At 43.6% G+C, this 23,651-nt stretch overlaps 1 protein-coding gene across 1 annotated transcript in view; it reads left to right on the top strand.

Moving 5' to 3' along the window:
* DOK6 (docking protein 6) overlaps nt 1–23,651 on the top strand; it is a 371,981-nt gene that overhangs the window by 219,441 nt on the left and 128,889 nt on the right. The window lies entirely within an intron of this gene.

Genomic DNA, 23,651 nt, shown 5'->3' with positions numbered 1-23,651 from the left:
TATCATCGATCCCAGGAAAGAAAAAACTGACAACTATTTTAATCTTCTCTCCATCCAGTATAAATGTGTTAAAACTTCCTGTTGTCATGATCTTTGGTTACTTGACATTTGAAAGGCAGGCCCGTCTTTTTGCTCTGCCTTAACTTTTACTAATCAGCCCTTCAAATCTTCTTCATTTTCTGCTAGTAGGGTATCGTCAGCATAACAAAGATTGCTGATATTGCTTCCTCCAATCTTTACGCCCCGTTCATCTTCATCCAATTTGGCTTCTCTCATTATGTATTCAGCATAAAGGATGAATACATGAAGAGATAAGATATATCCTTGTCTTACACCCTTACTAATGGGAAAACAATCTGTTTTTCCATATTTTGGTCTTACTGCAGCCTCCTGTTTGTCATACAAGTTCCATATTAATGCAATTCCCATCCTTCCCGTCTCTCAGGCCCGCAATCTCAGTGTCATCCTTGACTTGTCTCTCTCGTTCACCCCACACATCCTATCCGTTACCAAGACCTGCCGGTTTCACCTTTACAATATCACCAAGATCCGCCCTTTCCTCTCCACCCAAACGGCTACCTTACTGCTACGGGCTCTCGTTATATCCCGGCTAGACTACTGTGTCAGCCTTCTCTCTGACCTCCCTTCCTCCTCTCTCGCCCCGCTCCGGTCTATTCTTCACTCCGCTGCCTGTCTCATCTTCCTGCTGAAACAATCTGGGCATGTCACTCACTTTCTTAAACAACTCCAGTGGTTGCCTATCAACCTCCGCTCCAAACAAAAACTCCTCACTCTAGGCTTCAAGGCTCTACATCACCTTGCCCCTTCCTACCTCTCCTCCCTTCTCTCTTTCTACCGCCCACCCCGCACGCTCCGCTCCTCTGCCGCCCACCTCCTCACCGTCCCTCGGTCTCACCTATCCCACCGTCGACCCCCGGGCCACGTCCTCCCGCGGTCCTGGAACGCCCTCCCTCCTCACCTCCGCCAAACTGATTCTCTTCCCCTCCTCAAAACCCTACTTAAAACTCACCTCCTCCAAGAGGCCTTCCCAGACTGAGCTCCTCTTCTCCCTCTACTCCCTCTACCACCCCCCCTTCACCTCTCAGCAGCTTAACCCTCTTTTCCCCCCATTTCCCTCTGCTCCTCCCCCTCTCCCTTCCCATCCCCTCAGCACTGTACTCGTCTGCTCAACTGTATATATTTTCATTACCCTATTTATTTTGTTAATGAAATGTACATCGCCTTGATTCTATTTAGTTGCCATTGTTTTTACGAGTTGTTCTTCCCCTTGACTCTATTTATTGCCATTGTTCTTGTCTGTCCGTCTCCCCCGATTAGACTGTAAGCCCATCAAACGGCAGGGACTGTCTCTATCTGTTGCCAACTTGTTCATTCCAAGCGCTTAGTACAGTGCTCTGCACATAGTAAGCGCTCAATAAATACTATTGAATGAATGAATGAACAATTAAATGGTCCGGCATGCCTATTTTCCTTAATGAGCTCCAGAATTTCTCATGACTTACACAAAGGCCTTACTATAATCAATAAAGGGCATGCCGACTTCCTTTTGATATTCACTTGTCCTTTCAATTATCCAATGAACATTCAGCAATAATATCTCCCATCCCTTGTCCTTTCCAGAATCCTGCCTGAACATCAAGCAACTTGGGCAACTATTCCCCCTATTTAAAATTTATTTTAATCCCTTTCTCCCCCTGTAGACTGTAAGCTACTTTTGGGCAGGAATCATGTCTACCAACTCTGTTGTACTGCACTTTCCCAAATGTTCGGAACACAGTAAGCACTCAATAATTACCACTGATTGACTGAGCAAGTTTTCCTTCTAAATGAGTCTTTTAAACAGGAAAAAGCTGCCTAGATCTCTCTCATCTAAACCAGAGAAAACACAAACAATGAACAGCCATGCAAATAATTATTTCAATCCCATGATAGCCAACTCTCATCTGAACCACAATGAGAACTGTTCATTCTTAATAATAATACTGTCTTGCTGTGTAGAGCATATTTTATTTTTCTAAAGCACTTGCATATTAGTTCTGTCACGTTACCCTCACAACACCCCCAGTAAACAACGAGAGGCAGCATTAGTAACCTCATTTAATTGATGAGAAAACACAGGCATGGAGAAGAGCTAGGGTTTTCAACCAGGTAGAGTTAGCATTTTGAAACTCGGGCCTCCTGTCTCCCAGATCCCTGGGCTTTCAACTAGACTGCTACTATTTTAAGAATATTTCACAGTGTGTGTTTATCTGCATCAATTCCTCAGCTAAACAAAGTCGATTCAGTAGAAGATAGTGTCAGTTTAAGTAGGACAAATGGAGCATTCCTAGAAATTCATTGAGAGAAGAGTTGGCTGTGACTGGGCCTTGTCTCCACTCCAGGAGAAGTGGAGGCTTGACAGCTATAAATTGCAGTGTCGTGATTGCTTTTCTTAATTTACTCCAAAGAGCTTTAGAATATGAGTCATTTTGATCATCAAAAGAAATCTGATGGAGAAATGGGAGAATATAGGAGAAACATAGAATAGACTATAGGAGCAGTGTGGTCTAGTGGATAGAGCATGCACCTGGGAGTCAGAAGTTCTTGGGTTCTCATTCCAGCTCTACCATTTGTCTTGTGTAACCTTGGGAAAGTCACTTTGTTTCTCTGTGCCTCAGTTCCTTCATCTGTAAAATAAGGATTCAGACTGTGAACCCTGTGGGACATGGACTGTTTCCAACCTGATTAGTCAGTCTACTCCAGAGATGAGTACATTGGTTGGCTACATAGTAAGTGCTAATGCCACGCACGCACACACACACGGAATACTCAACATACAAAGAAGGATGAATGGGAGAAATGGAGGCCTAGTCAGGAAAGGCTTCTTGGATGAGATATGATTTTAGTAGGGATTTGAAGGTGAAGAGAGAGGTGCTCTATTGGATATAAAGGGGAAGTGAGTTCCAGGCCAGAGGGAGGACACGGGCAAGGGTTTGGTGGGGAGACAAGTAAGATTTAGGTAGAGTGAGTAAGTTAACATTAGAAGAGCAGAATGTACAGATTGGGTTGTAGTAGGAGATCATGGAAATGATGTAGAAGTTAGAATGCTTGATTGAATGACTTACAGGTAGTTGGGAGGAGTTTGTTGCAGAGGCAAATGGGCTACTACTGGAAGCTTTATAAGACATATCTGAATTTTTTTTTTGAGAAAAATTATCCGGACAGAGTGAAATATGGACTGTAGAGGGCTGAGAATAGAAGCAGGGAGACCAACAAGGAGGCTTATGCAGAAGCCAATGCAGAATATAATAAGATCTTAGATCAGCATGGGAGCAATTGGATGGAGAAAAGAAGAGGCAGATTCTAGAAATGTTGTGAAGATAGAACTGACAAATTTTGATGAAGGATTGAATATACCAGTTGAATGAAAAAGATGAGTTGAGAATCAGTTGAATTGGATCTGCTTCGTTCAACTGTAATTATTGAGCAATTACTGTGTGCAGATCTCTGTAGTAAATGCTTGGGAGAGTACAATATAAAGGCTTGGTAAAGAAGCAGCATGGTCTAATGGATAGAGCACAGGCCTGGGAGTCAGAAGGACCTGGGTTCTAATCCCTGTTCTGCCACTTGTCTGCTATGTGACCTTAAGCAAAATCACTTATCTTTGCTGTTACCTCAGTTACCTCATCTGTAAAATGGGGATTAAGACCGTGAGCCCCATGTTGACATGGACTGTGTCCAACCTGGTTTGCTTGTATCTCACCTAGCATTTAGTTCAGTGCTTAGCACACAGTAAGCACCTAACAATACCACAAAAAAGTCACATTCCCTGCCCATGCAAGCTTACCGTCTAGAGGGGGAGGCAGACATATTAATCTGTAAATTAAATTACAGATATGAGGGTATGGGAGAGTTGTATAAATAGTACAACATCTAGTGCAAGGGTGACACAGAAGTCAATGGTAAAAGTGGAAATGAGGGGTTAATCACAGAAGGCCTCTTGGAGATGTGCTTTTAATTTGACTTATTAGGTGAGGAGAGTGAATGGCTATCAGATATAAAGAGAAAAGGAGTTTCAGTCCAGAGACGGAATGTGAGTGGCCAGCGGCAAGATAGACAAGATTGAGGTACAGTGAGTAGGCTGGAAGAAGAGTGAAGTCTGTGGGCTGGGTTGTAGTAGGAAATCAAGGAGGTCAGGTAGGAGGGGGCAAGGTGATTGAATGCTTTGAGGTCTTTAGTAAGGAGTTTCTGTTTGATGCAGAGGTGGATGGGCAACCACTGGAGGCTCTTAACAAGTGGAGAAACATGGACTGAATAGTTTTACAGAAAAGTGACCTGAGAAGTAGAATGAAGTATGGACTAAATTGGGGAGAGACAGGAGGGTCAGCAAGAAGGCTGGTGCAGTAATCAAAGTGGGATAGGATAATTGCATAGATTAAGATCATAGCCATATGGATGGAGAGGAAAGAGCAGATTTTAACAATGTTGTGACAGTTGAAGTGAGAGGATTTGGTGACAGACTGAATATGTGGGTTGCATGAGAGAGAAAGAAATGAATTGAGGATAATGATGAGGTTATGGCCTTGATAGGGGGGAGAGTGGTGCTGTCTACACTGATGGGAAAGTCGGGGGAGGACAGTGTTTGGGTGGGAAGATGAGGAATTTTTTTTTTTCCTGTATTTGTTGTTTGAGGTGTCAGTGGGACATCCAAGTAGAGATGTCCTGAAGGCAGAAGGAAATATAAGGCTGCAATGAAGGAGAGTAATCAGGTCTAGAGATGTAGCTTTGGAAATACCCTACATAGAGAAGCTAGTTGAAGCCATGGGAGCAAATGAGTTCTCTGAGGGAGTCGCTGTAGATGGAGAATAGAAATCTTCAGAAACCCTGCACATTAGTGTTTATTACTCTGTAGTAATTTATTGGGAATCAGCTTGGCTTAGTGGAAAGAACACAGCCTGGGAATCAGAGGACCTAGGTTCTAATCCAGACTCTACCACTTGCTTGTTGTGGTAGACAAACACTTAACACTGTGCTCCAATTTTTTCATCTGTATTCAGTCACCATTTTACCTGTTCTCCCTCCTATTTAGACTGAGTGTCCCAAATGAGGCAGGGACTGTGTCCAACCAGATTATCTTATCTCTACCGCAGGGTTTAGTTCAGTGCTTGACACATAGTAAGAGCTTAAGAAATACCACAGTTGTAATTATCATTATTACTGTTATTCATTAATCTCATTTATTGAGCACTTACTGTGAACAAAATAATGTATTAAACACTTGGGAGAGTGTTGTTCTTGTTTGAAGAACAGCATTCTTTGATGTCATGTTTCTTTACTTGTCTCCATGTGAAGTATCAGCAAATGCAAGGACTTTGAGTTTCAGTTCACAAATGCCCTGCGTTAGGTTTTAAATTGTCCTGAATCAGAAGCAGAAGACTGGCCTACCATGTGCTCCTCAAAGGTTTTGAAAGGAGGTGGCAGATATCATTGCAAAATGAGATTTAATACTGGTCCTATCGCCTCTTTAGACTAAAGCTTGAAGGATACCTAGGTTCTAATTCTGGCTCTGCCACTTGCCTGTTGTATGACCTAGGTCAAGTGCCTCAACATCTGTATTATTCAGTTTCTTCATCCAAAAATGGGTTCTGTTCAGTCTCTTTAAGAGCCCCATGTGTGGCAGGGTATGCTTATCACATATTAAGTATTTAAATGTCACTAGTATTATTGTTATCCTATTTGTTAAACACTGTTTCAAAGAACATCCTAAGCACTGGGATAAATACAAGATAATCAGGTTGAGCATAGTCTCTGTCCCACCTGGGGTTCACAATCTAGGTAGGAGGGAGAATAGATATTGAATCCCCATTTTATAGATAAGAAAGCTGAAACCCAGAGATTGTCCAAGGTCACAGCAGGCAAGTGGCAGAACCAGAATTAGAACCCGAGTCCTCTTACTTCCAGACCCTCACTCTTTAGGTGACATTGCTCTTACAATTACTCCCTTTGTTCCTTGCCCCCCTCCCACCCACAGCACTTATGTATCTATAATTTATTTGTATTGATAACTTTCTCTCCACTCTAGACTAAGATTACTGTGGGCAGGGAATGCATCTGTTTAGCATTGTAGTGTACTCTCCCCAGTGCTTAGAACAGTGTTCTGTGCTCACGAAGCAATCAAATACAATTGAATGAATGAAAAAATTATAGCATTGGATAGAGGTGAAGGAAGACAAAAATAAAAATTGAGATGTTGAGATTTAACAATCAAAAGAGAGGATGACTGTTATTCTGGGTGGATACAAATCACCTTGGCCATTTAAGAAAAAGCAGAAGAGTGACCCTGAGAAAAATCCAGACTTAGGACTTCAGGTTATGATGATGGTGGAAAAGGTTGAATGAAGATTTGTCTGTCTTCCAAGGTAACTAAGTGGCACTTCCACAAGGAGGCAGGTGGCCCTTTACATAGTTCTGGGAATTTCTAGTAACAGCCTCAGATAGTCACTGTACCACATTCAAGCAAAAGATAATTCTTGTTAGTCAATGTTCACTACAATGAGGGAGCCAGGGTAACTTTGGAACATATTAAGAATAACAGATTTCTCAGGAATAATATCACCAGTGTTGACTTAGTGCCTACTATATAAAGAGCACCGTATAAAGCGCTGGAACACTTATAGAAGCAGGATGGCCTAGGGGAAAGAACTGAGGGCTGGGCATCAGATCTAGATTCTAATCCTGGCTCTACCACTTGCCGGCTCTGTGACAAGCAACTTCTCTGTGCCTCAGTTTCCTCATGCATACAACATGGATTAAATATCTGTTCTCTCTGAGCATCACATGAGACAGTGATTTCAATCAGTGATTTTTATCAAGCACTGTTTGCGGTCACTGTACTAACTGCTTGAGAAAGCACAATACAATAGTGACTGATTCCTGCCCTCAGGAGCTTACTATCTAGTGAGAGACAGACATTAGGTTACAGATGGGGGAAAACAGCAGTGTATAAAGATGTCTGTATGTAAGTGTTGTGGGGCTGAGGGTGGAAAGAGAATAAGTGTTTAAGGGGTACAGACTATGACAGATCGGATTGTAGTCAATTCCATTGCTTAGTACATAGTAAGTGGTTATCAAATACCACAATCATCATCATTATTCTGAACATACAGAAGAAATTCAAGACATGAGTCCTGCCCTTTAGCATTTTACAATCTAATAAGGAAGATATACAAACATAAATTGAAAGACACAAATGTTGGAAGCCCAGAGGAATTGGTATAAGCCAGAAGCACAAGTTGGTAAATGAAATAAAGGAATCAAATACAACCTAACCATCAACTATTGAGTTTGATGCTCTATTAAGTATTGTTAATATGTCATGATGGCTTTTGTTTCAACACTGATGGATGTCATTATCTCAGCTTAAGTTCTGAAGACTGGAAAAGCTCCCAGATCTGAGATCTGCAGACAGTGATGGGATGTGTTCCTCAAGCCCCTGCAACAGGCTCTTCCCCAGTGTATGGGACACTGAGGCAAAGCCACCGGATCCTAAGGTTGTCACAGTTATCATCTTCCAAAAGAAAATGGGAAGAGCTGCCTAATTTATGAGGGTCTTTACTGATAATAACTATGGCACTTGTTAAACCCTTACTCTGTGCCTATCACTTGGGTAGATATAGTATAAACAGGTAAGATAGACAGAGCCCTATGTTGGTGGGGATTCTAAGGAGGGAGAACAGGTACTAAATCACCATTTTACAGATGAAGAATCAATCCATAGTATTCATGGAGTCTTTACTATGTGCAGAGCACTGTACTAAGCACTTGGGAAAGTACAAAACTACAGAGTTAGCAGACACATGCTCTGCTCTTACAAGCTTACAGTCTAGACAGGGAGATAGATGTTAACAAAATGGCACAGAAGTGAAAATGACTTGCCCAAGGTCACAGCAGGCAAGTGATGGAGCTGGGATTAGGCCCCAGGACCAGTGGCCCTCATATCCATGCTCTTTACACTTGACTAGTCAGAGTTCTTTTGAACAACTCCTGAAGAACATCATTAATCATGCCCTCTTAGAATGGCATAGTTGCTGCTTGTCCAACATAGAAGTCCAGAGAACAGCATTAAGACCTTTACACTTTGTCTGTAGACCTTTAAAAATATTTGACACCAACCATATACCTGGATTCTGTCCATTACTGAAAAATGTTTAACTGCCAAGTCACTAGGATTACTCTATGATGATATGCTGGTTCACAGAGGGGCCTAATTCTTTTTCCAACCTTTATGGAGTTGAAGAATTTCTGCAGCCAAACTTAAAGATGCAATGAGGACTATGAAAACATCAGAATATAATCCATCTGGAATCTTCTCTCAAACTTCAGTCACCTAATGTACTTAAACTATAAACACTTACTAATACTAATCAATGAACCAATGGTATTTACTGAGCATTAGTACCACATGTTAGTGTACATGTGGCAAATTCTACACTGATTAAATAGTGGAATGCAGTTGCTGAATTCTGCTACCTAGGAAGCACTATGTCCACAGATGAAAGAATAGACAAGAAGTAAAAGAATCAGACTAATATGGTCATTAGGATTTAGAGTTCGGTTTCAAAATAGCATCAAGAATGAGATCACAAAGGGGTTCTAGAGCATAGCCCCAAAACACTGAGGCAATGTTTAATGTATCAGATCTTCCCTGGGAATGATACTGCTGGCGGAATGCACTACAATAGGAAAGCTGAATAGCTTCTCAATTGTTAGCTTAAATGGCAAAAGAATAAAGATGATGGAAAAAAAAAACTGTGCGGCCTAGAGGAAAGAGCCCAAGCGATCTGTCTTCAAGTCCCAGTTCTGTCACTGGCTTGCCGTGTGATCTTTGGCTAGTCATTTGACCTCTATGGACATCAGTTTTTCTCATCTCTAAGAGGGTATAAAGTGGAGTGTGAGCCTCTTGTGGAATAGTGTCTCATCTGATAAACTCATATCTACCTAGTGCTCAGCACATAGTAAGTGTGTAATAAATATTGTGATTAGTAAAGAGCATTGGGAAAGTCTTAGAATATAAGATGAGGAGATAAAAAATGAGGAAATCCAATCTGGGAAGATGATTTTTGGATGGTTTTTAAGATGGCAAGAAAGGTGGCTATTGGAAATTTTTTTTAAGTGCTGTGAAGAACAAGTATTGCATCTAAGCCAGTGGAAGTAAGCATAAATTTATCAGGTTGGGAACAGTCCCTCTCCCAGTCCCACATAGGGCTCACAGTCTAAGCAGTAGAGAGGACAAGTTTGAATCCCCATTTTAAGAGATGAAGAATCTGAAGCACAGAGAAGTGAAGTGACTTGCCCAAGTTCACACCAAGCAATTAGCAAAGTCAGGATTAGAAACCAAGGTCATGCACTTTCCACTGGGGCCATAATAATAATAATAATAGTATTTGTTAAGCACTATGTGACAAGAACTATTCTAAGTGCTTAGGTAGATACAAGGTAATCAGGTTGGAGAAGTCCCCATCCCTCATGGGGCTCACAGTCAATCCCATTTTACGATGAGATAGCTGAAGTGCAGAGAAGTTAAGGACTTGCCCAAGGTCACACAACAGACAAATGGTGGAGCTGGGATATGGGTTATGGGTTTCGAATCCCGGCTCTGACACTTGCCAGCTGTGTGACTTTGGACAAGCCACTTAACTTCTCTGTGCCTCAGTTACCTCATCTGAAAATGGGGATTAAAAACTGTGAGCCCCACAAGGGACAACCTGATCACCTTGTATCCCCCAGCGCTTAGAACAGTGCTTTGTGCATAGTAAGCACTCAAATACCAACATTATTATAACCCACATGCTTCTGCCTCCCAGGCCCATGCTATCCATTAGGCCATGCTACTTCTCCCACATGCATTTGGCCTGCTGGTTATGAATGGGAAGGGAGTTCCAGGCAGAAGGGAGGGTATGAGTGAGGGGGAGGGAGGGGGAAGAAACAGAAACTAGTGTCTTACTTTGTGCTATGTCCTGGGGTTGAGGAAGCCTCATTATTTTATCCGCATTTTACATATGAGGAAGCCTAGGCCAAGAGGACTAAAGTGACTTGCCCAAGGCCACACACAGTGGGCCAGTGGTAGAGCTGGGACTCAGACTCACATCTTCCAACTTGCAGTCCTAGACTCTTTGGATGACACCACACTGCTTGCAAAACTGGAAAGTACTCAAATGGGGGCTCTTGAGGGACCTAGCAGGGAGGCAGCCCAGTGCTCAGGGGGACTGAATCTCCTTTCCTCAAAGTCTAATATTTCCCATTTGGCTTGTGCAAGGACACCTGGAACAAGCATTTCAAGTGTGAACACTAGTGGGAGAGAAAGGGAGGGCAAGAAATTTAATAGGCATAGAAACTGGGAAGAGTTCCAGTAGCTTACAAATTAACCCAGTATGTTCAGAGCACACAGAGAAAAGCCCATTCTAATGAACTATTGACAATCAGGCAATAATAGTTAAAATACAGTCGCATTCAATCATCTATTGTTAAAGGACAAGTCAAGCAATTAATGAATCCTAACCCTGTGACCTGATCCTATTTATTTTGCCCTAACCTAGGGTGCTTTGAGGGAACTGATTGTTAGTGATTGAACTTTGATTTTGATCATGTCAGATCACATTCCATACATTGTCACTCAGCAGGGAAAACTGCTGCAAGGAAACATTATATGGAAATGAATCCTCACTCCCGTAGTACTAAATAATAGTAATTGTATTCATTAAGCATTACCATGTGCAGAGCATAGTATAGGAGCACTGGGAAAGTATATACAGTGGGCCCACAAGGGGCTCAGTCTATGAATCAAGGTGAGAGGGGAATGGGAAAATGGACCATAGGGATGAGCAATGAAATAAAACATTAACAGCACAAAAGGACAAATTAAATAAAAATTCAAGTCAATGGGGATCTGTGGTTAGAGGAGCAGAATTTCAGGCTCCTCATGATTTAGAGTCCACGGCATGCCTGTAGCTACAGCAATAGCTCCCACACTGCATCCAACTTCTATGAATTTCTATGAAGCCTCATGCTACAGGTGCTGCTCTTCAGCTGCAGTTGTGGGGAGGGCTGAGTGGAGAGTGCTCCAGGAGGTGAGGCTGCAGTTACCAGATGGCTCATTTGGCTGCAGTAGAAGGGAATGCTTCATTCCTGTAGGATTGCTTGAGGCTAGACATGGATTAGCCTCCAAAAATGATCCCAACTTTTCCAGTGCTTCATCTAGTCTTCTAGCACTCTGTTGGCTTGAAGGTTGAAGCCAAAAACTTTCCTTTTGCATTTACTCTTTCCCAAAGGGTATTTTCCTTTCCAGGGACCCTTTGAAGAAGTTATCTTGGTAGGTTTAGTGAGCTAAGGCAAGGCTGCCTTTGCTAGTTAGGATGTGATGACATATTACCAAATTTGAAATTGTTGTGCTGAGTTGTTTTTTTTTTTTTAATATCAAAAGTAATGTGTCAAGCACTGTTCTAAGTGCTGGTATAGATTCAAGCCTCATTAACTAAGTGTCAGCTGGGTGCAGAGCAGTCATTGAGCACTTACTGTGTGCAAAGCACTGTACTAAGTGTTTGGGAGAATACAACACACAACGAGTTTATAGGCTGTTCTATTGAACATACGAGAAGCAGTTTTGCTTAATGGATAAAACAAGGGCTTGACAGCCACTTGTCTACTGTGTGACCTTGGGCAAGTCAACACTTCTCCATCCCTCAGTTACCTCATCTGTAAAACAGTTTGAGATGGAGCTCCATGTGAGATTTGGACTGAGTCCATCCTCATTACTTCATATCTACCTCAGTGTTTAGAACAGTGCCTGGCACATAGTAAGTGCTTCACAAATAACATAAAAAAATACATGTGTCAGGAGGAAAAGGCACTATCCTAGAGCCTCTAGGTGCTTCCAGATTACTCCTTATTCTAAACCACTCATTCACAAGCTTATTGAATCATCCAACAGGAGAATACAGTAAACATTTTGTATTCCCCCATTAAATCCTGCCACAGAATACTTCAGAGTTCTACCTATATATTACGTACATACACATCCCAAGTGTAATACCCCTTATACAGTATTTTTTCCATGGTTAATGTTCCTGATGACCACCTGAGTCTATGAAAGGGCGACTGGGAGAATCATCAAAGCCTAGGCCACCTACCACTCCCTATTAGAGAAGCAGTGTGGCTCTCAAATACCATTATCATTATTATTGGATCCAGATCACAGTTTTTCCAGCAGTTTACATTCTCAGGGTACCCGTCTCTGTATCCCTGTTCGCATATATCCTGCCCAACTGTCCCAGAGCAGTGTTTCAATCAATCCACTGTATTTATTGAGTGCAGAGTACTGTACAATAAAATATAACAGAGTTGGCAGACTTGTTTCCTGCCCACCACAAGCTTATAGTTTAGAGCTACAGTTAGTGTTTCCCCAGCTTGGTCCCTTATTCCAAGGGCAACCTCCAGGGCCAAGTAACTAGTGAAGGAATCTTGAGCTTTGGAAAGACAGGAATGAATGAATGACAGCTCTGCTGTACAAAGACCCCAGAATGCTCACAGCCCATGTGCTCCCTGGGAAGCCCTGAGCACTTACCTACAGCACACTATGGTAGTCCCCATACATATCTAAAACTGAGCTCCTTATCTTCCCTCCCAAACTCTGTCCCCTCCCTGACTTTCCGATTACTGTGGATGGCACGACCCTCCTTCCTATCTCACAGGCCAGAAACCTTGGTGGCATCCTTTACTCAGCTCTCTCATTCACCTCACACATCGCATCTGTCACCAACACCTGCCGGTCTCACCTGTACAATATCGCCAAGATCTGCCCTTTCCTCTCCATCCAAACAGCTATTGTGCTGGTACAAGCTCTTATCATATCCTGACTGGATTATTGTGTCAGCGTCCTCTCAGATCTCCCTTCCTCCTGTCTCTCCCCACTCCAGTCTATAATTCATTCTGCTACCCGAATCATCTTCCTACAGAAACGCTCTGGGCCTGTCACTCCCCTCCTCAGAAACCTCCAGTGGTTGCCTATCAACCTTCAAACGAAACAAGAACTCCTCCCTCTTGGCTTCAAAGCTCTCCATCACCTTGCCCCCTCCTACCTCACCTCCCTTCTCTCTCTACTGCCCACCCCACATGCTCTGCTCCTCTGCTGCTCACCTCCTCACTGTCCCCCATTTGTGCCTATTCCGCCATCGACCCCTGGCCCATATCCTAGCATATCCTACTGCTGTCCTGGAATGCCCTCCCTCCTCATCTCTGCCAAACTCTCTTCCCCTCTTCAAAGCTCAACTGAGAGCTCACCTCCTCCAACAGACCTTCCCAGATTGAGCCCTCCTTTCCCTCTGCTTCTCCCCCTTCCCCTCCCCTCAGCACTGTGCTCATTTGTATATATCATTTATTATCCCATTTATTTTGTTAATGAGGTGTACATCTCCTTGATTCTATTTATCTTGATGATGTTGTCTTGCTTTTGTTTTGTTCCCTTTTGCTTTGCTGTTTGTCTCCCCACTTTAGACTGTGAGCCCATCATTGGGCAGGGATTGTCTCTATCTGTTGCCGAATTGTACATTCCAAGCTCTTAATACAGTGCTCTGTATATAGTAAGCACTCAATAAATACTATTCAATGATGAATGTTGGTACTCCCAACATTCTTCATTCAGTTGTATTTATTGATCACTTACTGTGTGCAGAGCATCAAACTAAACGCTTGGGAAAATGCATTACAACAATGAACAATGGCATTCCCTGCTCACAACAAGCTCACAGTCGGAGAGAGAGGGGGCAGTGGGGAAGATATATCAATACAAATAAACAAAATTACAGATATATACATAAGTGCTTTGAGACTGAGGAGGAAGAGCAAAGGGAGTAGGTCAGGGCAATGCAGAAGGGAGTAGGAGATGAGGAAAAGTGGGGTTTAGTCTGGGAAGGCCTCTTGGAGGGGATGTGCCTTCAATAAGGCTTTGAAGAGAGAGGAGGGGGCAGTGGGGAGATTAATTGTCTGGCAGATTTGAGGAAGGAGAGGCTTCCAGGCCAGGGGCAGGAGGTAGGCCAGGGATCGGTGATAGGGGCACAGTGAGAGGTTAGCACTAGAGGAGCCAAGTATGCAGGATCATTCATCTTCCCTCCCAGCCCCACAGCACACATGTATATATCTGTAATTTATTTATTTATTCATTCATATTAATGAATGTCTCCCCCTCAGACTGTGAGCTCTTTGTAGGCAGGGAATATGTCTGTTTGTTGTATTGTACTCTCCCAAGCACTCCATACAGTGCTTTGCACATCATAAGCACTTAAATTGTACTTTCCAAGTGCTTAGTACACGCCTCTGCACACAGTAAGTGCTCAATAAATATGACTGAATGAATAAATATGATTGAATGACCTCACCCAGAGGCAGGATTTCAGCTATTGGTGGTAGATGAAGACAACTGTTGCAGCAGAGGCGTCAGCGAATGGCATGCTGATTTACTGCCCTTTCCTTCAAACACCAGCTCCATTTTTCATGTTGTGCCATTTCCTGTTCTCTCTCAATTCTCTCTGGCTACTTAGGCTGTGTGAATTCCCTAGTTCAGTAGATAGATTAACCATTTCGAGATGTTTTCAACAGACTTCATCTGTCACTGAGCAAGGTTGGGCTTCCCCGCCAGGGTAGCCGGCTTTTACTGCTAGAGAAATAAACCAGTTTTGTGGAAACTCACTGGTGACTCTGCCCTCCCCAACTTTAAACATTTTCCTTCTTTCCTCCTACCTCCTTGTTGTTTTTAAAATTGCTTTCCCATTTCCCCATGGCTGAGACTCAGTATGATTTATTTCCCGCCGAAGTAAAAGCCAGACCCAAGCCTGCACTACCGCTTGGATTTTACCTAGCGAGAAACTTTTGAGGCATAAGTTGGGAAGCAGTGTGGCTCAGTGGAAAGAGCGCAGGCTTGGGAGTCAGAGGTCCTCTCCTGGTTCTCCTCTTACCTCTCTGGCCGATCATTCTCGGTCTCCTACACTGGAGCCTCCTCCCCCTCCCATCCTTTAACTGTTGGAGTTCCTCAAGGGTCAGTTCTTGGCCCTCTTCTGTTCTCCATTTACACTCACTCCGTCGGTAAACTCATCCGCTCTCACGGCTTTGACTACCATCTCTACGCAGATGACACGCAGATCTACATCTCCGCCCCTGTCCTCTCCCCCTCCCTTCAGGCTCGCATCTCCTCCTGCCTCCGGGACGTCTCCACCTGGATGTCGGCCCGCCACCTAAAACTCAACATGAGCAAGACTGAGCTCCTCATCTTCCCTCCCAAGCCCGGTCCGCTCCCAGACTTCTCCATCACTGTGGATGGCACGACCATCCTTCCCGTCCCGCAGGCCCGCAATCTCAGTGTCATCCTTGACTCGTCTCTCTCGTTCACCCCACACATCCTATCCGTTACCAAGACCTGCCGGTTTCACCTCTACAATATCGCCAAGATCCGCCCTTTCCTCTCCACCCAAACGGCTACCTTACTATTACGGGCTCTCGTTATATCCCGGCTAGACTACTGTGTCAGCCTTCTCTCTGACCTCCCTTCCTCCTCTCTCGCCCCGCTCCGGTCTATTCTTCACTCCGCTGCCCGGCTCATCTTCCTGCAGAAACGATCTGGGCATGTCACTCCCCTTCTTAAACAACTCCAGTGGTTGCCTATCGACCTCCGCTCCAAACAAAAACTCCTCACTCTAGGCTTCAAGGCTCTCCATCACCTTGCCCCTTCCTACCTCTCCTCCCTTCTCTCTTTCTACCGCCCACCCCGCACGCTCCGCTCCTCTGCCGCCCACCTCCTCGCCGTCCCTCGGTCTCGCCTATCCCGCCGTTGACCCCTGGGTCACGTCCTCCCGCGGTCCTGGAACGCCCTCCCTCCTCACCTCCGCCAAACTGATTCTCTTTCCCTCTTCAAAACCTTACTTAAAAATCACCTCCTCCAAGAGGCCTTCCCAGACTGAGCTCCTCTTCCCCCTCTACTCCCTCTGCCATCCCCCTTTACCTCTCCGCAGCTAAAGCCTCATTTTCCCCTTTTCCCTCTGCTCCTCCACCTCTCCCTTCCCATCCCCACAGCACTGTACTCGTCCGCTCAACTGTATATATTTTCGTTACCCTATTTATTTTGTTAATGAATTGTACATCGCCTCGATTCTATTTAGTTGCCATTGTTTTTACGAGATGTTCTTCCCCTTGACTCTGTTTATTGCCATTGTTCTTGTCTGTCCGTCTCCCCCGATTAGACTGTAAGCCCGTCAAACGGCAGGGACTGTCTCTATCTGTTGCCGACTTGTTCATCCCAAGCGCTTAGTACAGTGCTCTGCACATAGTAAGCGCTCAATAAATACTATTGAATGAATGAATGAAAGGTCATGGGTTCGAATCCCAGCTCTGCCACTCTTCAGTTGTGTGACTGTGGGCAAGTCACTTAACTCCTTTGTGACTCAATTACCTCATCTGTAAAATGGGGATTAAGACTTTGAGCCTCACGTGGGACAACCTGATAACCCTGTATCTCCCCCAGGGCTTAGAACAGTGCTCGGCACATAGTTAGTACTTAAATACCATTATTGTTATTATTATGAGTTGAACATGGTGATCACGTGGAAACCTCACTGACCTGGCAGCCATTACAGCATTGAGGTGGGTTTAGGGATGGAGGAACTTGCCAAGGTTTACATCCATTACCCTTTTGAGGGGTATTTAGGAAGGGAGGAAGTGTAGCTTCCAGAACATGTGAATTACAAGCACCAGAATGCTTTGGGCCCTAAACTGAACAAGCACTCACACACTTCATTGCAAACAGCAAAGCCCAAGTATTTACAGTAAGAAAAGCAGTTGAAGGTGGTAAGAGACCCATTTCTTAATCAGCTCCCCCCAATCTTGCTACTCTCCTACCCCACTGCCTCCCCCGATGCTATCTTACCTCAATCTCCTCTGTCCCCTTGTTCTTATCCTCCCTTTCTGTTCATATCCATTGGACCTTCACTCTCCCCATCTTCAAAATCTTACTTAAATCACGTCTCCTCCAAGAAGCCTTCCCTAAGCCCTCATTTCCCCTATTTGTCAACCCTTCTGCATCACCTACTGTATTGTATTGAACTTTCCTAAGCACTTAGTACAGTGCTCAGCACAAGTAAATGCTAAAAAATTGATTGATTGTGCACTCTAGTCTGCACCCTTTAAGCACTTTGATTTTCATCCCAACCACACAGCATGCATGAAGATATCCATATGCAATTCATATGAATCTCTCTCTCTCTCCCTCCCTCTAATCTGCTCACTCCTTATGGACATAGATCAATCATGTCTTCCTATTCTATTGCAATCTACCAAGTGCTCAGTATCACGCTCTACAAAGGAATAAGCACTCAAATACCCCTGATTGATTCTGAAATTGTCTGGGCAGTCTAGCCCCATCTAGATTGTAAACTCACTGAAGGCAGAATGAGGTTTATGAATTCTCTTCATGCTCCCAAGCACTTAATACACTGCTCTGCATTCAGGATCAATAGGAAAGGTAAGTAGAGGCCAGTAAGCAGACCTTTTGGAGAGTTGTGCAGAAAAACCAATAGAATAGAAAGCATAGCACATTTTCCTTATCACTCGAAATTCTTTAATAAGCTCCTGCTGTGTACAGAGCACTTTTTTAATGCTTCTGTATGCCAGGTGCTGTATTAAGTGCTGGGATATATATGAGTTATATTGGACACAATCCTTGTCCCACATGAGGCTCAAAGTCTTAATCCCCATTTTACAGATGAGGTAACTGAGACCCAGAGAAGTGAAGTGACTTGCCCAAGGTCACAGCAGACCAGCAGCAAAACCAGGATCAGAATCTAGGTCCTTCTGACTTTCAGGCCTGGGTTCTTTCACAAAGGCACACTGCTTCACTGTTCTAAGTATTTGGGAGGGTGCATCAGACTTAGAAGACCCAACTTCTGCCTGCAAAAGACTTACAGCGTAGCAGACAATATTAGATTAGACAACTTAGTAAGGGAGGAACCAACCCGTACTGTGTTAGGGAACAGCAACATTTGCTGGAGCAGAGAATAAGCTGGTTTTCACCAGGCAGATCTGAAGATGCAAGACCCGTGTGAGGATGGATGCCCGTTTTCCAACCACTCTGTTCCTGGCAGCAGAACTAAGTGCTGCAGAGGTAGTGGTCCTATCCAGTATTTAAAATGAAAACCACTCAGAAGCTTTTTGCTGGAGCTAAAAAAATGAAAGTATTATAATTGGGAAAACCATTTTATGGGCCTCTGAGGTTTTGAAAATCAGGTGAGTGAAACACAAAATGGAAGGAAGAAACATCAGAACAACTTAGGCATTTGCACACTGGACTCCTTCCAACAGTGCGGCTAAATCAACAATGCACGCAAGTGTGAGGCTTCTTATTCCTCAAGGGTCTCTGGGTGGCATACATATTTTACATCTAAACCCTCATTTCCTGTTTTCCCACTCCCTTCTACTTCATGGTGACTTACTCCCTTGATTCACCCCTCCTCCCCCCATAGTAAATACCTGTAATTTGTTTATAAAATAAATAAATGCTGATTATAGACAGGGAATATGCCTGTTATATTGTTGTGTCGTACTCTCACATGCTTAGTACAGTGCCCTGAAAATTAAACTCCCAAATACAACTGATCTCACCACCTATTCATTAACTCAAGTACATAGCCTGATTTCCTTGTTCCTCTCACTTGTAATTTCAGTGGCAGTCTTCTCTGCTAAATTGCAAACTCCCAGAAGGCAGAAGCCAGAAGCCAGCCCTATTAATTCTAGTGCACTTTCCCAATCACATGGTGGAATATTCTACAAAGAATGGGTACTCGATAAATCCTATTGGTCTAGGGAAAAGCAAGGGATAAACACACAGAAGTACAAGTAGGATAAAACCTATACAGATTTTCCAATCCACCATTAACTAAGATGTTATTAAACAAATCAACTTTCTTCTGCCACTTCATTTGAGCATGAACTTCTGATTTGAAAACATTCTGGACTCATGCCAATAGAGAATCAATTTGATTTATTCCCTTTCTTTAAGACCACAAACCTCCTACTGGGTTTTGAGCTCCTTGAGATGAGAGTTTGGGTCTACTAGATCTACTTTACTCTCCCAAACTATTGGTATCGTGTTCTGCACATAAAGGACACTCAATACATACTCTTGATTGACTGGTCTAATTGAAGGCAAAGCACACTTAAGGGTTGTAAGTAGGCAGGGACAATGCCTGCTAATTCTATTGTATGGGACTCTTCCAAAAGTTTAGTACAGTACTGTCCATAATAAACATTCAATAACTGCCACTGAGTGAATAAAAACAAAATTCCTCTACCTAAATCTGCCCCAACTCCTAACACTAAGATGAGATAGCAGGGATTCCCCCCTCACCAGACCAGCAACAAACCACTGTTTTAAAAGCTGCTACTTTCAACAACCCTCAGAGCTCATCCCCAGAGACCCCAACATCCATCTGAGGAAGAGGCAGGGTTTTAAGTCTTTTTGGCCCTAAACCTACTGAATATGGAGGGAGTCTTCTGATTCAGCTTGATTCCTCTTACACCTCCCCAGTTCAGCCACACCATGCTTGAAATTGTAATCGATACTTAATGTGCAATACATAGAGCCTAATATTTCTTGATCAGGTAATTCCACTTCAAACCCTGCCCTCCCCACCAACCCTTAAACTACCTCAGCTATCATAGGGCTAGTTTCCCCCATTTTCCTCCCACCCCAAACCCTTCTTACATACTTGCAAGAAATCCTGGTGTTCAAGCCACTTCTGTAGCTTCCACTTTCACTGACAACTTCCACCACTTCCCCTTTTTTCTGAGACATCTCAGAAAAAGGATAGCTCTCCTCCATAACCCCACCTTCTCCCTCCCCCACCACCCCCTACAGTTTTTGCCTCTTCCTATTAATAAATCCAGCCCCTTCCTCCCGAATCTCCTCCTTAATTGGCTTCTCCCTTGATGGTTCAGGTGGGGTTCATATCATCAATTGACACACCTGCTAATTAACTACCTCTCCTAAAAAGTATGTTTCCTGCTAATTAAAGTTATCTGGGAGAGTTCACCAAGTAAACAGTATCTTCTGATTTACTACAGGCTTCTAAATCTACCTTAAGGTGTGCCTCATAGTAATAAACTTTAGGATCCTGTTTCATCTCATTTCCATTGTATTAATATGGGGTGTAGCTAAACTATCACTCCAACAAATGGTTTCCAGCCTCTAACTTCTAATGCAGAGGAAGCTCTTATCTTCCCTGTTTCTTCTCCGGTTCCTCCAGTTCCAGATAGATCTAGAGACATCTAGAACTAGCTTCCACATTGCCTTCCAGGCAACAAGTTCAGACACAGTCTCAGGTGTTAGACTTTCATTCTATAGGAAGGAAGAGCCAGTACTTTCTGTACTGTTCCTATTTCCAGAGGACCTGGCTTTGAATTCTTGCTCCACCACTTGCCTGCTGTATAACTTTGGGCAAATCACTTAGTTTATCTTTGTCTCCAGTTACTTTATCTTTAAAATGGGAATAAAATAGCTCATCATCATCAAAATGATAATAATAATGATTTGTGGTATTTGTTAAACACTTACTAAATACCAGGCATTGTACTGACTGCTGGAGTAGATACAAGGTAATTGGGTTGGATACAGTCCCTGTCCCACATAGGGATCACAATCTTAATCCCCATTTTTCAGAAGAAGTAACTGAGGCACAGAGGAAGTGAAGTGACTCATCCAAGGTCACACAGCAGACAATTGGTTGAGGCAGGATTTGAACCCTGGTCCTTCTGACTCCCAGGACAGTGCTCTATCTACTAGGCCCTGCTGCTTTTCATCATCATCATCATCACCAACAAAAATAGCATTTACTGAGTGTTTACTCTGTGTAGAGCACTGAATGAAGCACTAGTGAGAGTACAGTACAACAGAGAAGGGAGACACGAACTCTGCCCACAGTGAGCTTCCAAGCTAGAGGGCAGAGGTACATTAATATAAGTTCTCCCTGTTCTCCCTCTCTCTCATACTGTGAGTCTCGTGTGAGGGAGGGACTATATCCAATCTGCTTATATTATATATGACCCAGTGCTTAGTACAGTGTTTGGCACATAGTGCTTGGCACATAGTAAGGTTGACAATTATCATTATTATTATTATTATTATTGTTATCTCTTCTTTGAGCCAAAATTTGTATGCTTGGCCTTACAGAAAAGAGAAGCATTCATTCTTAATAATGTTGGTACTTGTTAAGCGCTTACTATGTGCAGAGCACTGTTCTAAGCGCTGGGGTAAACACAGGGTAATCAGGTTGTCCCACGTGAGGCTCACAGTTAATCCCCATTTTACAGATGAGGTAACTGAGGCCCAGAGAAGTTAAGTGACTTGCCCAGTCACACAGCTGACAAATGGCAGAGCCGGGATTAGAACTCATGACCTCTGACTCCCAAGCCCGTGCTCTTTCCACTGAGCCACGCTATTCTTGTGGACTGTAAGCTTGTTTTGGGAAAGGAAGCATGTCTGCCAACTCTATTGTTTTGTAATGATAATAATAATAATAATAATGGTATTTGTTAAGTGCTTACTATGCACCAAGCACTGTTCTAAGTTCTGGGGTAGATACAAGGTAATCGGGTTTTCCCACTTGAGGCTCACGGTCTTAATCCCCATTTTACAGATGCGGGAACTGAGGCACAGAGAAGTTAAGTGCCTTAGCTAAAGTCACACAACTGACAAGTGGCAGAGCTGGGATTAGAATCTATGACCTCTGACTCTAAAGCCCAAGCTCTTTCCATTAAGCCACACCCAAGTGCTTAGTAAGGTGCTGTACACATAATAAATGTTCAGTGAATACCACTGACGATGATGCTGATGATGATTAGTCAAATACTGCGCAGTTCATTTCCTTGTTATACATAATATCATCACCATAAACATCATTCCCATTATCACCGCCATCATCATTCTCCATCATCATCATCACCGTCATCAAATTCTCAGTCCTCATTACAGCATATCATCATTTTGGTTACCATCTTTGTTATGATCACGTTCTTTAGCTCTATAGTGCTTGTTTTCCCCCAGAGATCTCAAACACTTAGAATTCATTGCCTTCATATGCCTAAAACCACCCTGAGAAAGTAGTAGATCTCAATAAGTGGGAATGTAAAACTTCCATTCAGAGATATTTAAGATGTTCAGTAAGACAAGATATGGCATTTCTTAGTCTCCTCGGGAAGTGTTTTATTTGCAAAATAGTCCACAAAGTTGTCCCCTGCCTCTCCTCTCTCCAGGAGCTGCTGGCACCCTTCCATGGTTTTGGACAATATTTGTTCTTACGTTTGTGTCAGTAATTTATGAAATTGTTCTAGTAGTATAAGTAATAGTAACAGCATTTATTAAGAGCATTTATTAAGAGGTGAAGGGGGGGTGGTAGAGGGAGTAGAGGGAGAAGAGGAGCTCAGTCTGGGAAGGCCTCTTGGAGGAGGTGAGTTTTAAGTAGGGTTTTGAAGAGGGGAAGAGAATCAGTTTGGCAGAGGTGAGGAGGGGGGGCATTCCAGGACCGCGGGAAGATGTGGCCCGGGGGTCGACGGTGGGATAGGCGGGACCGAGGGACCGAGGGACACATATTTGTTATATGTATAGAGCACAGGCACTAAACTTTGAGAGAAAATGCACGGACCCTCATACTCCAGGGCATCACAATCTAAAGATAAGATGGGGAATGTTTTGAAGGCTTATTCCAAATCTTTAGATTGCAAATTCCGGGAGGATTTAGCATGGCCTAGTGACAAGAGCCCAGGCTTGGGAGTCAGAGGTCATGAGTTCTAATCCCACCTCCACCGCTTGTCTGCTGTGTGACCTTGGTCAAGTCACTTGACTTCTCTGTGCCTCAGTGACCTCATCTTTAAAATGGGGATTGAAACTGTGAGCCCCACGTGGGACAACCTGATGACCTTTTATCTACCCCAGCGCTTAGAACAGTGCTTAGCACATAGTAAGTGCTTAACAAATACCATAATTATAATTTTTATTAATGTGCCCTCTACTCCCTTCAAGAGTCCCCACTGGCTCTCAGATAGTGTGGCTATCCAGTACCTGCTCAAATTCTGCTTACCTACCTGACTGTACCAAACTCTTAGGGCATGAACACCAAACGATGAGTTGTAATGTTTTGTTTGGTTCATCATCTTCCTTTAAAGGAAGGAAATCATCTTCCTTTGTTCACCCCACACATCCTATCCGTTACCAAGACCTGCCGGTTTCACCTTTACAATATCGCCAAGATCCTCCCTTTCCTCTCCACCTAAACGGCTACCTTACTGCTACGGGATCTCGTTATATCCCGGCTAGACTACTGTGTCAGCCTTCTCTCTGACCTCCCTTCCTCCTCTCTCGCCCCGCTCCAGTCTATTCTTCACTCCGCTGCCCGGCTCATCTTCCTGCAGAAACGATCTGGGCATGTCTCTCCCCTTCTTAAACACCTCCAGTGGTTGCCTATCAACCTCCGCTCCAAACAAAAACTCCTCACTCTAGGCTTCAAGGCTCTACATCACCTTGCCCCTTCCTACCTCTCCTCCCTTCTCTCTTTCTACCGCCC

The sequence above is a fragment of the Ornithorhynchus anatinus genome, chromosome 5 (genome assembly GCF_004115215.2).
Source record: "Ornithorhynchus anatinus isolate Pmale09 chromosome 5, mOrnAna1.pri.v4, whole genome shotgun sequence".
Classification (NCBI taxonomy): Eukaryota; Metazoa; Chordata; class Mammalia; order Monotremata; family Ornithorhynchidae; genus Ornithorhynchus; species Ornithorhynchus anatinus.
This window is presented reverse-complemented; position numbering and strand designations above follow the sequence as displayed.